General features: G+C 43.6%; 1 protein-coding gene across 11 annotated transcripts in view; it reads right to left on the minus strand.

Moving 5' to 3' along the window:
- The window catches only part of TGFBR3 (transforming growth factor beta receptor 3), a 199,732-nt gene that overhangs the window by 53,368 nt on the left and 129,778 nt on the right, over positions 1 to 16,586 (minus strand). The window lies entirely within an intron of this gene.

Raw genomic sequence — 16,586 nt, forward strand, 5'->3', positions numbered from 1 at the left:
TGTTAGACTGCTCCTCATAAAACTTTTGGGATGATTTATGCAAGTCCCACATTTTTGCTGGATGTATTTAGACCACTGCTGACCTAGCATATCATGGTATATATAATTAACACAAACAAAGGGGGAAAATTATCATCTTGTTGCTGTACTATAATTAAATTTAGCTGCTGGTGAAAATATGCATGTCATCTTTATTGGCTAGCACTTATAACTGATTTTATCAGTGTCAGGGTGGAACCTCAAAATGTGAGCAGAAAGGCTCAAAAATTCCCAAGCCACGGAACTCTCAATGTTTTGTATTAAATTTCACATTAACAACAGAACTACCATACGATCCAGCAATTCCACTTCTGAGTATTTATCCGAAGAAAATGAAAACACTAACTTGAAAAGATATATGCACCCTGCAGCATTATTTACAACAGCCAAGATATGGAAACAACCTCAGTGCCCATGGATGAATGAATAAAGATGTGGTATATATACACAATGGAATATTTTCAGCCATAAAAAAGAATAAAATCTTGCCATTTGCAACAACATGGATGGACCTCAAGGGCATTATGCTAAGTGAAGTAAGTCAGACAAAGCCAAATGCCATATGATCTCATTTATATGTGGAATCTAAAAACAAAACGAAAAACCAAATTCACAGATACTGCGAGCAGACTGGTGGTTGCCAGAGGTGGGAGGTAGGGGGTGAGTGAAATGGGTGAAGGGGTCAAAAGGTACAAGCTTCAACTTATAAACTAAATAAGTCATGGGGATGTAATGTACAGCTTAGTGACTATAGTTAGTAACATCGTATCGCATGTTTGAAAGTTGCTAAAGACAACAGATCTTAAAAGTTCTCACCACAAGAAAAAAAATTCTGTACGTATGGTGACAGATGTTAACTAGACTTATTGTGGTGACCATTTTACAATATATACAAACATTGAAGACTATGTTGAACACCTGAAACTAATATAATGCTATATGTCAATTATACCTCAATAAAAAATGTTTTCACATTAACTATCATTAACAAAAAGCAAGCAGTTTCTGAAGTGGTTATAGCCAGACTAACAGCAGGTTGAGGGCAGGGATTTTGCTTAGGGTTCTACCCTTGCCAGCAGTGTTTCCAGCCTCCACACACATACAAAATAGTACTTACCCTAACTATTATGCTAGGCATTAATATTTTCTCTTCAACTATATGTACATATACTTTTTAAATGCTAGCAAAGAAGCACTTCACCGAATTGATTCCATCACCTACTCATGCTGTAGTCGCCCTCTTGGCTGAAAACTAGAAGCATCTGAAGAGTTTCTAAATATCCTGAGGCCCAGGCCATATCCCGGATTAGAACTTGGGGATGGGAGCCAGGCATCAGGATTTTTGAAAGCTCCCTGGGTGATTCCAATGTTCAGCCACAGTTGAGAAGCCTAGCCTTAACGGGTACTGCGTGATCCACAGTTTGAAAAGCCCGACGTGCATCTCACAGTTTCCTCTACACCAGTGGTTCTTAACCAGGGGTGATTCTGCCCCCCAGGGAACATTTGGCAATGCCTGGAAACATTTCTGATCATCACAACTGGGAAGGAGGAGCTACTGGCATCTGGTGAATAGAGGCCAGAGACGCTGCTAAACATCCTACAGCGCACAGGACAGCCCCCATAACAAATAATTATCTTAAATGTCGGTAGCGCCATGACTGAGAAATCCTGGTTTACGCTTTGGACTGACCGAACGTTAACTGCCACTCGAACATCTACTGGACCCCCAAATTGGATCCCCAAATTGACAGCTCTTTCTATCCTAGAAATTGGGCCGTTTAGTACTTAATAAAGAATAATAGAACCTTTCTGGTTTGTATTGGCTTGGGAAATCCGGAACTAATCATTAATAAGCTGAGCGTAAACTCTGACCACTGACAACAGTCACCATTTACTGTACACTTACTATGTATCAGGCACCATGAAGTGCTACCAAGGGTAGTAATGACACTTGCTGCATGTCCCAATGCCAGTTATAAGCAAAACCAGTGGGGACCATTTAGCTTTGACCTTGTTTTGACATCACCTGCATAAGAAAAAGCTCCTGAACCAACTACCTGCCAACAAGAACCATGCCAACCCTATGCATAAATCCTCTGAAGCTTAGCTCCTCATCAACACTGAACTTCAAACAATGTTTATCTGATTTTCTGACTTAAGCACTGTAGTAAAATTTTCTTTTCACTGAAAAGCACTTGTGCTAAAAAGTCGTTTTTATTAAGCCTGTCACCGAAAAAACCCACAACAGCCCAAAGGCCTTTGTCCCACTGCCAGCACAGTTCTGAATGCTTAGGCAAGCATCCCTGGATGTTCTGCTCTTTTTTTCTCATTCATGTTACAGCCATAAAATAAAACACTTGGGCTTTAAATACGTTATGCAGAGAGTACATTTCTTCAGAGTGGAAGGTGGGATAGATCACCCTGGTGCATTCCAGAGGCAAGAATATGCATAGTGTAAATAAGAGTAGAAATGGGGAGCAACTCGGGAACGTATCTTGAAGTAATTAAAAGCGACGCCACCGTGTAGCTGACTCCTCGAAAGGGGCAGCTCCCTCCGTGCGCCGTGCACTTCGCGCGTCCGTCTCCCCCAGGGCCAGCAGCAGCACAGATCATACACTCAGGGCTGAGGAATTTGGAAAAGGAGTCAACTGCCACTCCTCAGGCGCATTCCAGTGAGAAGAAAGCAAAGCTGCCAGGGGCAGAGAAGCGTCCCTGACTGTGGGTCGGTGGAAATTTTCTGCCGCGGCAAGGGGTTAGTCGGCGCTCCTTCTGACCACCAGTTCTCTCACTCTGACCCCAACCCCCAAAGAGTTTTACAAGGTGGTGTTATTTCCACCTGATCCTCAGGATGACCTGTAAGGTAGGCTAGTCTGATTTCCACGGTAGAGAGGAGGAAACCTCCGAGAGGAGGAAACCTCTTGGGTAGGCTAAAGGCCTACCCAAGGTCAGAGAAGCAGCACTCCTTCCCTTACAGCTTCCCTTACAATCTTCCCTTACACCAGCGCTTCTGTAATATAAATCAAACCAGAACAGGACCAGAACAGGACACTTCGGACTCCTGCTTACAGCTGGCCGCCGCCTGAACCCTTCCAGAAAGAAGACCTGGGTAGCTCCCAAGGCAAAAGAGTTCTCTTCCTACATTCTACCTGTAAGATTTGCCCTCCGTCCACTTGTCTGAGGTGGGCCTTCCAGACCAAAGAATTCCTTCCTCTTTCTTCCATGAGATAAGCCTTCAAATGTTTGAAGACATCACTCAACCCCAGTCACGACTTCACTTTTTCAGGCCAACAGTCCCAACCCCCCCCAACTCCTCCCCAGACACCAAGGTTGTCAGAGCTTCATCAGCATAGTCTCTGGCATGTGGTGCCTGGAACAAGACCTAGGGTTTTGGGTGTGGTCTGATGAGAGTACTGTGAAGGTTAGTTTTAGGTGTCAAGGTGACTGGGCTACAGGGTACCAGATACTTGGTCAAACATTATTGTGAGCATTTCTGTGAGGGTGTTTTTGGATGAGATTAACATTTAGATCAGTAGACTAACTAAAACACACTGCCCTTCCTAATGGGTGTGGGCCTCACCCAATCAGTCGAAGGCCTAAATAGAACAAAAGGCTGACCCTTCGGCTGAGTAAGAGAGGATTCTCCTGCTGACGGATTTGAACTGGGCATCAGCTCTTCCTGGCTCTACAGCAGCCTGCTGCCCTTCGGACTCAAACCGGGACATTGGCTCTGCAGAACTTGAACTTGCTAGCCTCCATAATCACGTGAGCCAATTCTTTACGATAAATATCTTTCTGTATCTATGTGAACACTGCATGAGGCCCAAGATCACATCAGCTTTTATATCAGCTGAACCCTACTATTATCTCATAACCATTAATTTATGCTTTAAACATACATCCAACAAATATTTCTTGAGTGCCAGGCACCTTTCTAGGTGCTGGGGATATACTAGAGAGGGCAACAGACAAAATTTCCTGTTTTGTGAAGCTTACAGTCTAGTAAGGAAGTCAGAGGAACAAAATATAAACAATTAAAATGTATGTTAATAAGTGTGAAGGAATGATATAAATTGAGAGAAGAGGAGGGGGCACTATAAAGTGTCGTGATGGGACAAGTCTAACTGAGAAAGTCACTGAGCAGGTGAAAAGCTGAAGGAGATGAAAGAGCCGGGCACGTGGATGTCAGGGGAAGAGTTCTCGGGTGGAGGCAGCGGCGAGGGTACAGGTCTCGCATGCGGAAGGGACAGCAAGGAGGCCAGTGTGGCTGGAGCACAGAGGTGAGGGGCAGATGAGTAGGAGGAGAGGTCAGAGATCACAGAGGAGACCAGTAGGTCCAACAGAACCTTACAGACTGTTGCTAAGGACTGTGGTGTTTAGTCTGGGTGAGATGGGCCACCATTGAGAGTTCATGAAAACATCTAACAGATGTTTTAACAGGATCACTCTGGCTAATAGGGCCAGTCTAGACTGCAGGGAGACAAGGAGCAGGAGACCAGTAGTAGACTTCTGGAATAATCCAGGGGAGAAAGAACAGCAGCTCACACCAGGGAGGTGGAGGTGGAGGTGGACACGTCGATACCTAAAGCCCCAGGTCTTTATTTCATCAGCTTGAGACTCCTTCCCTTACACCTTCCCTTACATCCTTCCCTTACACCGGCGCTTCTGTAATATAAATCAAACTCTTTAGACCCGTAATTCAACTCTGTAAAGACCACATACACATCCTCATTCTGTTCGCTGTCAAAAATCTCTAAATTTCATGTGTGCGCCAGCTACACATTCATCTAAATCCCTGAGAAGCTGAACCAGACAAGGCTGAGGTCTGTGACTTACAGGCACGCTCCCACGCTGACCCAAGCACATTAAACAGCACTTGCCCAGGTTGTTCGCCAACTACAAAGGAACCCAACGGAATTATCCTCATATTGCCTGTAAGGACGTCATGCTAGAACCTGTTACAAGCCCTCTGGAAATAAAGACATGACACGTCAGTATCACCACTCCTATACCAGTCAGCACTCCAGTCCCTGCCTAATCTTCCTGGTGTGCTGTCTGTCCTTACCGGAGTCCGGCTTGGGTTAAAGTTTGTGGAAGAACAGAGATATAAAGAGAATAACAAAAAACAAGACATAGAAGGAAAAATAGTATTTTTCTAATAGGAGAAGCGGTTACAATCACTATTGCAAGGATAATAACTACATGACTGAACATGGAATTGTTTTAAAAAAGTGCTAAAGAGCAAGGGTTTTTTTGTGTTTTTTTTTAAACATCTTTATTGGAGTATAATTGCTTTACAATGGTGTGTTAGTTTCTGCTGTATAACAAAGTGAATCAGTTATACATATACATATATCTCCATATCTCCTCCCTCTTGCGTCTCCCTCCCACCCTCCCTATCCCATCCCTCTAGGTGGCCACAAAGCACCGAGCTGATCTCCCTGAAGAGCAAGGGTTTTATATTTGGATAAAGTGGCAGAAACTTTCCAAGGCAATTCATTCCCTCCCCCATCTTCCACCTTATTTGTAGGTCCTTGTGCTGCTACCACCACACTTCCGGCCCTTATGTCTCAACCAACCTAGTATCTCAACCATTACAGTAACCTCCTGCTGTCCAAGCTGCCAACCCTGTCTCTCTCCAACCCTCACCCATACTGTCACCAAGGAGATCTTTCTACGAAGTAAACACATGATGAGGCAGGATAGCATCTAAGCATCTGACTTGGCACATGACCAGAGAGGGCCTCTGCCTGCCCCACTTCCCACCACTCCCCCAAGTACTTGCCATATGGAACCACTCACAATGGCAGAACACATCATGCTGCTTCAGATCTCCTGGGTCTTTTTACATCCTGTTCCCCACCTGGCTTGCTCACCCCCTCTTGCTCGCCTGGTAACCGTTCCTTGTCCTCCACAGGTTTTCCCTTTCTCTGTAAAACCTCCCAGACTCCCTTTCTTTCCTCGGGATGGAGCTACCCTCCGTGCCTTGTGCACACCACTAGCCCAGCCCTTCTCTCGCATGAACTGCTGTTATTTACCAGCAAACCTGCCACCCCACTTGACAATCACTTGAAGGCCAAGAGAGCGCCTAGTTCGTTCTGAATCTCCTGGCCTGGCAAGGTGCTGGGCACAAAGCAGGGACTCAGTAATTGCTTGTTGAATGAAAGCTCAATGGTGTCACTTACAGGAAAGGCTATGCCATGATTTCTTCATTCTCACAACGCTTACTTCCCTCACTGCCCAGAAATGATCTTTCAGCCAGGCTTTAAAGCTAGTATTTGATTTTTCATCTAATAGCTCCACCTAAAAACCAATTATTAAATCATTTAGTAGTTCCATGTCTCCCCGCAGAATCCACTAAACTTTCCTCCTGCTTGCTAATTAAATCCCAGTCCTCTGACATTCCCTGACATGACAAACATCTTCCTGTGGGAACAAACAGAGCCCTGAGCTCTGAGAATCCTGAATCTTAGCAAGCATCCATTGAAGGGGCAAACGTGAAGCACCTGACTGTCCAACAAGCCCCAGGCTTCAAAATGCACACTGAGCCACCCCTTCTCCCGACTGCTCTTCCCTACTGAAACCAAGCACAGCATTTGTATTTTACATTCTGGTTATGCTACCAGACGTTTTAAAAAAGCAGAACATTACTCTCTCTGCCAGTGCTGGGAGTTTTATTACAAGAACTTACGGCTAGGCAACAAGAGCCAAGTTTATTATTTTTTCTGGATCAGATTCAACAACCTTGTCCAAAAGAGCAAGAAACAAGCAAAAGAGGCAACCAGCCCTTTTGTTTCCACACCTGCGTTTAAGCTTTAACTCTTAAAGTCCTAAGCAGACCCACTGAAGCCTCAAGATTGATCTCCCAAGCCTCAGTGAAGGGAACCAAATGCCGGCTAATGGGTGCAGACACCATTTTCCTGGAACTGAGGCTCTTCGTCTTAGCGCTTATCTCAGCACATCAGCTGACTCAGAGGCCTGGCGGTTGCCTCACAGTCTCTCTGCGGCCTCCCCCAAGCTGAAGTGGTCTTCAGTGAGGAGGGAGAGAGCATCTTTGCTGAGGATAATGCCATATTGTAAGGCCTCACCTAGTCCTACCCACCTCCTCCCACCTCGTCCACGTTCCCAGATGAAAACGCAGGCCGCACGTAATTGCACGGGTGGCAATTGAGTTTCCTCTGAAGTTTCCCCTCATCTCCTTCATGTCTACTCACATGTTACCTTCTCGATGGAACCTATTTAAAATTACAATCCAACCACCCGGCAGCCCCCACTCTAGCACTGTGACTCCCTCACACCTGCTTTACATGTTCTTATTTCTAGATTAGAGTATAATGTAGCCAGCTTCTAAACTACCGTGTAATTTACTTATATATTATGCTTATAGCCCATCTCCTCCCACTAGAATGTAAGCTCCTTCAGAGGCTGGGATTTTAGCCTGCTTTGTTTATGGGCATATCCCAAGCGCAGTGTTGGGTATAGAAAAGACACTCAATAAGTATTAAATGAATGTATGAATCCTGAGGTCCCATTAATTGGCAGTGGCTACCTAAAGTTCTGTGCTGGGAAGAATTCTGAGGTCATATTCAGGAGCAGTGGAGAAAGGGGAATGAGTGCCATGGTCAATCATGTGTCTGCCAGGGGCTCAGGGCAGGCTCTCCTGGCTCTATGGCTGTCCAGTACAGTAGCCACTGGCCATTGAGAGCTTGAAATGTTGCTAGTTAAATTGACCTGTGTCATAAATGTAAAATACACACCAGATTTTGAAGACGTAGTAAAACCAGTGTTAAGAAGAAATCTCACTGCTTCCCGAAGTGGGATCCTCAGATCAGTGTATCACAGAAAGAAGTATGTTAAAATGCAGGTTCCAGGGTGGGGTGGGAATGTAGGGTCAGGCAACTGCATTATAATCCTCTGCCCACTACCCCATGATTCGCAGGCATACTTGAGGATCACTGCTCTGTGCCATAGATAAAAATATTATGTAAACTCCAATCTTTGTAAAGCGTGAATAGGATTGCTTGGAGAACAAGCAAGAATTTTCTCCCCTGCACTGGTTAAAAAAAAGCTAAGAGGGTGAGAGTAAAGCCAAGTCATTTTTGGAGTCATCTTCTTCTATATCTAAAAAGATAGAAATGGGCCCTGTGAAATGAGGAGCCATAGCTCCCCAATGATAAAGAAATGCTTGCTGAAATCTCAGAGGAAAATCTGTTCCAGGAATCAAGCTCTCTCTCTCTCTCCCTCTCTCTCTTTCACACACACACACACACACACACATGCACACCCAATAGCTGGGCTGTGGTCCATTTGGAGCCTGAGTTATCGCTTGGGTGAGCGCCTGCTATTCAGGTTACAGCTCCGTGAGGCTGCTTTAACTCGCACACGCAACTTCGCACATTTACATGACTTTGGCATTGCTGGAAGTTCAACACTTGCACAATCAGGATCAGCTCCTCTCCCTCTTCTGTCCTGCCCTACCCCCAACCTTTACTATTCCTATTCCTTTTTCTTGACTCTTGCACTGACACATCTCTTTCTGGAGACGCCTGCTTAGGAGAACAGGAAGAGCAAAACAAGAAAAACAAATAAAGCAACGAAAAACACATGGGCATTTCAGAAACACCTGCCATGCCAAGAATTTGCTAGTTCAATTCTAGGGGAAAAAAAGACTTATGGTAAAGTAGAATAGGCATTTCTCTAGAGTTTAGGTTTATGTATAAGTAGGATCTATGCAGATTGGCCTGAGAACTCGTAACAGTGCCCACACAGAAAGGCATTGAGGAGATTATGCTTTGATGTATTTTGTGCATCAAGTCCAGCAAAAACAAACTTACATAAAGTGCTGGAACAGTCTTGAAATATTTACCTCCCAAATGAGGATGGAACCCTACATTCTGAAAGAGGAAAATCACACGTTCTCCCTACCCCAATTCCTGGGAGGACTGTGCTTGCCTAGTTCCTCCAAAGTCTCGTGATATGAAATGTGATCTGAAACATGTTTTTCTACTAACCATATATCATGACTCAATGTTTTTTTCAAAGTTTGTTTTAAAGAAATAATAACTTCCATGCCCATGAACCTACAGTCATAATTCGCAAAGCTACATATTCATGAGCCATGTGATTGTGGTCTCTGCCAGTAGTGCACTCAAGAAACACAAATCCATGCAACCATTTAAAAATTCTTGGATGTTTTAATTTTGTATCCACAACCATATTACTCTGTCCAATAAAATGAATTAAAATATATTCAACAATTTTTCTCAAAACATTCATGATGATCATTCTCTGCTTTTAATTTTTATTCCTGTTGAAATATAAAGAATAAAGGATTTAAAGTGCCTTCTGTTCTTAATGCCCTACATGTTTACACATGTCCAAGAGGAAAGCTCTGAGATGCTACCCTCCAAATAGAAACACGCACAAACTTGAACGTGAGCCAGTACAAAAGCAATACTCTAATCTCCCATGGAAATGTTACAAAAACAATAGTATATGTAAATACATATATACACAAAGACAAGCAAAATAACTCACTGCATCTGAAAGATGAACTCAGTCCCCACAGGTTACCAAATTAATGAAGCATAAGCTGCTTTATAATATAGAGTTTTCCAAAGTAGAGCCCCAGGCCACACAGGGATCCTCAATGACCTTACAAAATCATCTCTTGAGACTCTTAAATTTATCCTTCCCCATCTTCCAATGCAGCATGATGTTAGAAGGAGCTTGACCCAAAATTTAAAGTGTATTTATCATCTAAAGGGTGTTTTTCAGGAAAAAACAATAAAATGTTGGCATCATTACCAGTACTTGCCATGATCCTCAATCTATTGTGGCCCTCCAAGTGTACTTCTGGGAAATCCCTAAGAAGGATTCTTTCTTCTATTTTTCTTTTAAGTTACATCCAATCTGCCAACCCAGGTTCAAGGGCACAAACTGAATTTTACAAACAGTTGGCTCCAAATAGGTACCTAGAATTCTCTTTACAGAGTTCCTCTTCATCAAGACTGACAATCTAAGTTCAATTTTGCAGACAAGGAAACTGAGGCTCAAAGAAGCTAAAGAATCTGCCTGAGGCACAGAGTTGGTAGAAAGCAGGATTGACCACAGAACCAAACACCTCATTTCTCACTTGAGAGCTCTTTCTACTCCACCTCCATGAAGTAGTTGCTACTAAGCTCAAGAAATCAGTAGAGTAGGGTAGACAGGAGCCCCTGGACCCTGGATTAATAGAACACTGGGAGAGAAAGTCACACAGGCGCTTACTGATCATTTAGTGCATGTTTCACAGATTCTGAATCCTCACATCTGACAACTGAAGAAACTGTTGTCAGAGTTTCTTCTGAGAGGTTAGGTAAAGCCCCAGATTACATAATTTTAGCAAGGGATGAGTGCACATTCAAACTGCGCCTGCAGGACTCCAGAAACTATGCAATACAAACCCAGGCTTTTACAAGAGTGACAGGGGAAAGCGGTAAGGCAGAGGAGCGGGTTGTGCCTTCTCTACCTCTTGCACAGTCTCCCGGTCAGGTTGTTTCCTTCTCTCTCTCCCCGCCACCTTCCCCAGAAGCTGGAGGAGCTATGCTGGTGAAAGTGGAGGAGAAAGGGAATGGAAGGGGCAGACAGAAAATCGTAGTGACTGTTATGGAAGCAAAAAATTGCTTGGCTGGAAGAAGAGAGATCTGCTATAGTAAACAACAGCAACAAAAACTGCCAAAGAATCTGAAAATGATCGAATAGAGACTACAGTAGATCTAGCATGACGAGACCATCAGGCTGTAAAAATTTTAAATACAAGTGCTTCTGTGACGTTCAGTTTTATATGTCAATTTGGCTTGGCTATAGTCTCCAGTTTTCCAATCAAACACTAATCTAGTTGTTGCTGTGAAAGTATTTTGTAGATATAATTAAAGTCCACAATCAGGTGGCTCTAAGTAAGGGAGATTATCTTAGATAATCGTGTGGGCCTGATCAATCGGTTGAAAGGCCTTACGAGCAGAGCTGAGGCTTCCCTGAGGAAGAAGAAATCCCACCTGGAGACAGCAGCTTTGGCTCCTGCCGGATAGTTCTGGCTGCCCTTCCTGACTACCGGCCCTACAGGTTTCTGACTTACCTTGCCTGTCCCAACAGTGTCATAAGCTGATTTCCTGTAATAAACCTCTCCCCGTATATACCCACAGCTGGTCCCCTTTTTCTGGATAACCCCTGACTGACAGCTTCTGTGAATGGCTGATGTAGGCCCCAAGAGAAATGGAGCTGCATATTCTGGCCCAGAAACCGCAGATCTAAGAACACTTTGGGGGAAAAGGGCTCTAAAGGACATTTCCTTGGGGGGCAAGATGAAGGTGGGGCCTCCAACCCAAAACAACTGTTTGGAGCCCTCTTGAACTTCCTAAGCTTAGCTTTCAACCAAAGGCAGGCCGTGTATTTGTGCCCACCCCCATTTTCCAGTCTACATTTCACAGTCTCTGAAGACGACTACGGTGATCTCCTATGCCAAAGCCGAGACGGCTGAACGGAACACATTTAACAGCAATGAAGAAATGATCCCCAGAGGGCTAAGAACAGATGCAGATATTAAAGCAGGGCATCCTGGTGGAGCTGATCCAGAGACAGGACAACCAGAGGAGCCCAGGAACACAATATTGCTGGGAAAGCAGCCAAGAAGCAGTTTTTAAATCCTTACCCGAATGACGTCCCTCAGAAGGGTCACCCAACTACCTTCCTTGCACTATCTGTGACTGAGGGATAATGGCAAGGGCTCCAAGCAAAGGGGGAAAAGAAACAGGGAAAGAGGGGCTCAAAACACCTGGGGGGTTTAATCACTTTTAGAATGCTTTGCTACTTTTAAGGCAGCAGCCACTATAGCTCACTTCCAGCCATTGGTAGAGCAACTGCAGCGCTATTTCAGAAGCTTCACATGGTGTCTAGGAATACTGTCATTATGTACAGTCACATGTGGTCAGGACCACCTCCCACATCTAGGTCTTGGGGAAAATCATTTATCCTAGGTATCTTCCTCTGCAAAGGAGAGCCCTGGACCAGATGACAGTGGGTAATTAAAATCTAATATCCTGGACTTCCCTGGTGGCACAGTGGTTAAGAATCCACCTGCCGATGCAGGGGACACGGGTTAGATCCCTGGTCTGGGAAGATCCCACATGACGCAGAGCAACTAAGCCTGTGCGCCACAAGTACTTAGCCTGCGCCCTAGAGCCCGTGAGCCACAACTACTGAGCCCGCATGCTGCAACTGCTGAAGCCCGCACGCCTAGAGCCTGTGCTCTGCAAAAAGAGAAGCCACTGCAATGAGAAGCCCGTGCACCACAACGGAGAGTAGCCCCCACTTGCCGCAACTAGAGAAAGCCTGCATGCAGCAACGAAGACCCAATGTAGCCAAAAATAAATAATAAATAAATTTATTAAAAAAATATCTAATATCCCTGCCTCACCTATTACTCCCATTCAAAGTATAACTTCATTCAATCCCAGTGTCAAAATCTGGGATATGTGATGTAAAGGGAGAAAGTAGGGGGAGTCTAGTCCAAACTACTAATCCCCATCATTAAAAAATATATATATTTTTTTATTATTATTTTTGCTAATATTTATTGAGCACTTACTTTGTGCCAGGCACTATTCTAAGCACTTTACACAGGTTATAGCCACCACTCACTGTGTGACCATGCACAAGTTAACTCAACCTCTCATTGTGTCAGTTTCCTCATCTTAAAATGAGGATAATAAGAGTACTTACTTCATAGGCTTGTTATGAAAATTAGAGATCAAATGGGCAGTGGCCACTGTGGGCTTTTGCCAGAGATGGCAGATGGATAAGCCCCTGACTTCCAGGTACAACCTGCTTCCTAGTATCGCAGCTATGTCATTCACCACCCAAAAAGGACAAGGCAGAAGGAAGCAAACCAGTGATGACTCCTTGGTCCAGGGGCATTAAAAGTTTGCGACAAAGACCCTAGGCCATCTGGGGACAGGGTATAAGGATCAAGGGCAAAGGCAGATCCTGAGATATAAGTTCCACTCTGGACAAAGAAATAAGGAAGACTAAAGGGGCTTCTTCCTCCCCTGAAGAAATCTGCTCCCAAGCCAGAGAGCTGGATGACGGAGGCCTGAAATGCCAGAACTGGGTTGCCTCAAATAAACCCAACGACTCTCCCTAGGAACGAGTCAGGCCATCCTGCAGTCATTTTCAGAGACAAGGAATGTCAGCTACCTGTGGGGAACGCTTACCAAGGGCCTCACTGTCTGCAATTTATGAGAGGACCAAGGCAATGCCAATGAGCTTTCAAGTCAGTCTCACCAGAATTTCCCAGGAGACAGATTTCCCCCATCCCATGACATGAAAAAAATATTCTGCAATCTCTCTTAACAAAACATTTGCTTTTTCTACCAAAAAGCTCTCTGGAGGCTGTCCATCACATTAACCAAGGGCACTAGAGATGTAACATTTGATACAATTGCCCAATGCTTGGGAAGGGCAGATTCATCAGATTACCCGATCAGCCTTTAGCAGTAAAGCCTTAAAGGGCAGCATGGGACTCTACACAAAAAAACATCAACCTTCCGCCAGAGAGCCATGACAAAGCAAGTCCAGCAGAGGCAGGAAAAGTCCATGCTTGCGTGAACCCTTCAGGACAGGATGTCTTGATCAGGAAGAATACACCCAGGCAAACCTCCTAAGGCCAAGGGGCCACTCACTGACAACATTCATCAGCTTTAATACAACGAGTTAGGATAAATCCTAGGAAGTCTTTCAAAAACTCTTTCTGGACCAGGATTACCAGCCCAAACTGGACTCTTTCCAACGCTCTAATTACCTCAGTGACATTTAGGAAGAGCTCTCTCACCACAAAAGGGCCAGAAACTCACTCCTAGGAAATATGGTAGTTGACCGACCCTAGTTCATGAGAGGATCAAGCCCCTTATAATTAAGGCTCTTATGGACAAGCCACAAAACCAAGAGATAAGCAGCCTCTGGAACAAAAATGCCTGGTACACAACCACTTGGAATATCCCACAGGACACAGTGAGTCATTCCACAAGAGATATTTTTAAAAAAGAAAAAGGAAGAACCAATCTTGAAACATTTAGTTATTTAATCTGCCTTTAAGAGAGAATTTATGTGGGGAAAGACCTCACTGGAAAATCCAAAATGGTATATTCAGACTCCTATATATAGGGGTGACACTTCTGGTTGAGCAAAAAGCCGTGCTTGGGTCTGCAACCCTGAGCCCTCTACCACATGCTGCTCCCCGGTCAGTTTCACAGAAGCAGCTGCCTTAACTGCACTTGGAATAAGAGGATTCTCATTTTCTCCAGTTTTCAGGATCCAACGGTGGTACTTCCTAGTCTCGTAACCATCTCTCCCACATCACGGGAAGCTCCTTGAGGGCAGGGCAATCCACCCCATTTCTCTCTGGAGCCTCCACACTTAGCACAGTTCCCAGCAGGCACTGAAAACTGGGTGTTGGACGAATGAACAAGTAGATACAGAAACCGTCATATCAGGTATGCTAATGTCATGTTTTTCTAAACATGGGGAGAACTGCCAAACAAGAGAAAGGAGGAAGTTCGAAAAGGAAAAAAAAAAAAATCATTTCCAGGTTTTTAAATGCAACACAGTAGAGAATACAGAAATTTTTCAAAAGTTCCCTCCTCCACAAGCAAACTTGAATGTCTGAGTTATTCAGAGGGCATTTTTGGATGCTCCGTGTCCAGTTACACATCACTTGGATTCAGAAAAGGAATTTCTGAACATGCGCTGTGGTACAGGCCGTGCATGTCCCTTCCTAGAGCAGCGCTAAGCACACATCTGGGGCTATTTAACAACTGATTGGAAATTTCGCCTTCTGATTTCCAGTTAAATACTGGGCACAGGAAAACAAATAGCACTTGTTTTTCACTGAGCCTTGTTAGTCATCCAAACTGCAGTGCAGACCAGAGAACTGCCTGTGGTTTGGTGGCAGAGCCCCAACATATTTGGACCTTTTCCCCCCCAAGTTTAAGTGAAAGGAATAAACCGATTTTGGCAACCTCAGCTTCTTCACCCACCCACCCCACTCAAAAACACAAAACAAGGTTTTAAATATTAAGCATGTTCCTGGTATTAATCTACATTTTTCATCAGGGTTAAATTTTTATTTGTTTTTAATCCAAAGCCAAGAGCATAGCATTTGGTTTCTCTCATTTATTTCAATTGCCCTACTCTGATATTTACTTGGATTTGCTGAAGAGGCAATGTTCAGATTACCATTTTCTGTTTCCAGTTAAACTGGGATATAATATGTAGCAGTTGTACTATCAAAGAATGAGAGTTTGAAAGCTGGGAGGAACTTCAGAGACTGACTAGTACCACCTCCTCATTTTAGAGATTTTGTCCGGTGATTGATGTATATAACTGGTTAGTGGCAGAACCAAAGATAAATACTTGGGCCTCCTGACACCCAGGCCAGAGTGTTAACTAGAAACAAAAATCTGAGTTACCTCTAGGTAGAACTGCCAGATAAAATCAGGACACCTAGTTAAATCTGAATTTCAGATAAACAATGAATAACTTTTTAGAATAAGTATGCCCCAAATATTGGAAACTCTACCTCGAAGACCAATATCCCCTTCGACTCCCCACCTTCATTCAAACACACACACATTTACATGCATTTCTTTCCTGATTTTACTGATAAATGGCTGGGAAAAATAAATCATAGTACTGTAATCCCAACAGTGAATGAGGCTGGAAGAAGTTGCTGCTTATTTCTTGAGACTTTCCTAATCTTAAAATACATTTTCCCCCTCACGAGCATGCAAAGCAACAAGCCTCATGTCAAAGGGCTGCAAAGGCCCCTGGATTAGACATTTCATGTTATTAGAAGCCAGGCATTAGGGTCTCATCTAGAGAATTTCTGCTTGTCCTAGGGTTCTAAGTCTGTAGACCTTTTAGGAGAGAGTGCTTAGGTTTGTAATACAAATAAAGCAAGATTTTTTTAAATAAAAATCATGGAATAAAGTAAAATGATTTTAAAGTTTGGTTCACTGATTTTACAACATCACTTTTGAAAAGAATGCTGCAGCAAGTTTTTTTTCTAAGAGCTTTATTGAGATATAATTCAACCTTATTATAATTCTATTATATAAACTACATAAACATGATTATATATTATAATTCATCCTTATAATTCACTTTATTGAGACATCATAATATTCCTCCTTTTAAACTGTACAATTCAGTGTTTTTAGTGTATTCACAATTGTGGTAATAATCACCACTACCTAATTTCACAAAATTTTTATCACTCCCCCCGCCCCCGCCCAAAGAAACTTCATACCGTTAGTAGTCATTTCCCATCTTCCCCTCCCACTATCCTTTGCCAACTACTGATCTACTTTCCATCTCTATGGATTTGCCTGTTTTGGAAATGGAAATGGAATCATACACTATGTGGCCTTTTGCATCTGGCTTCTTTTATTTATGTTTTCAAGGTCCGTCCATGTTTCGGTATGTATCATACTTCATTCCTTTTAATGGCCAAATAA

This window comes from Balaenoptera musculus, chromosome 1, assembly GCF_009873245.2.
Source record: "Balaenoptera musculus isolate JJ_BM4_2016_0621 chromosome 1, mBalMus1.pri.v3, whole genome shotgun sequence".
Taxonomy (NCBI): Eukaryota; Metazoa; Chordata; class Mammalia; order Artiodactyla; family Balaenopteridae; genus Balaenoptera; species Balaenoptera musculus.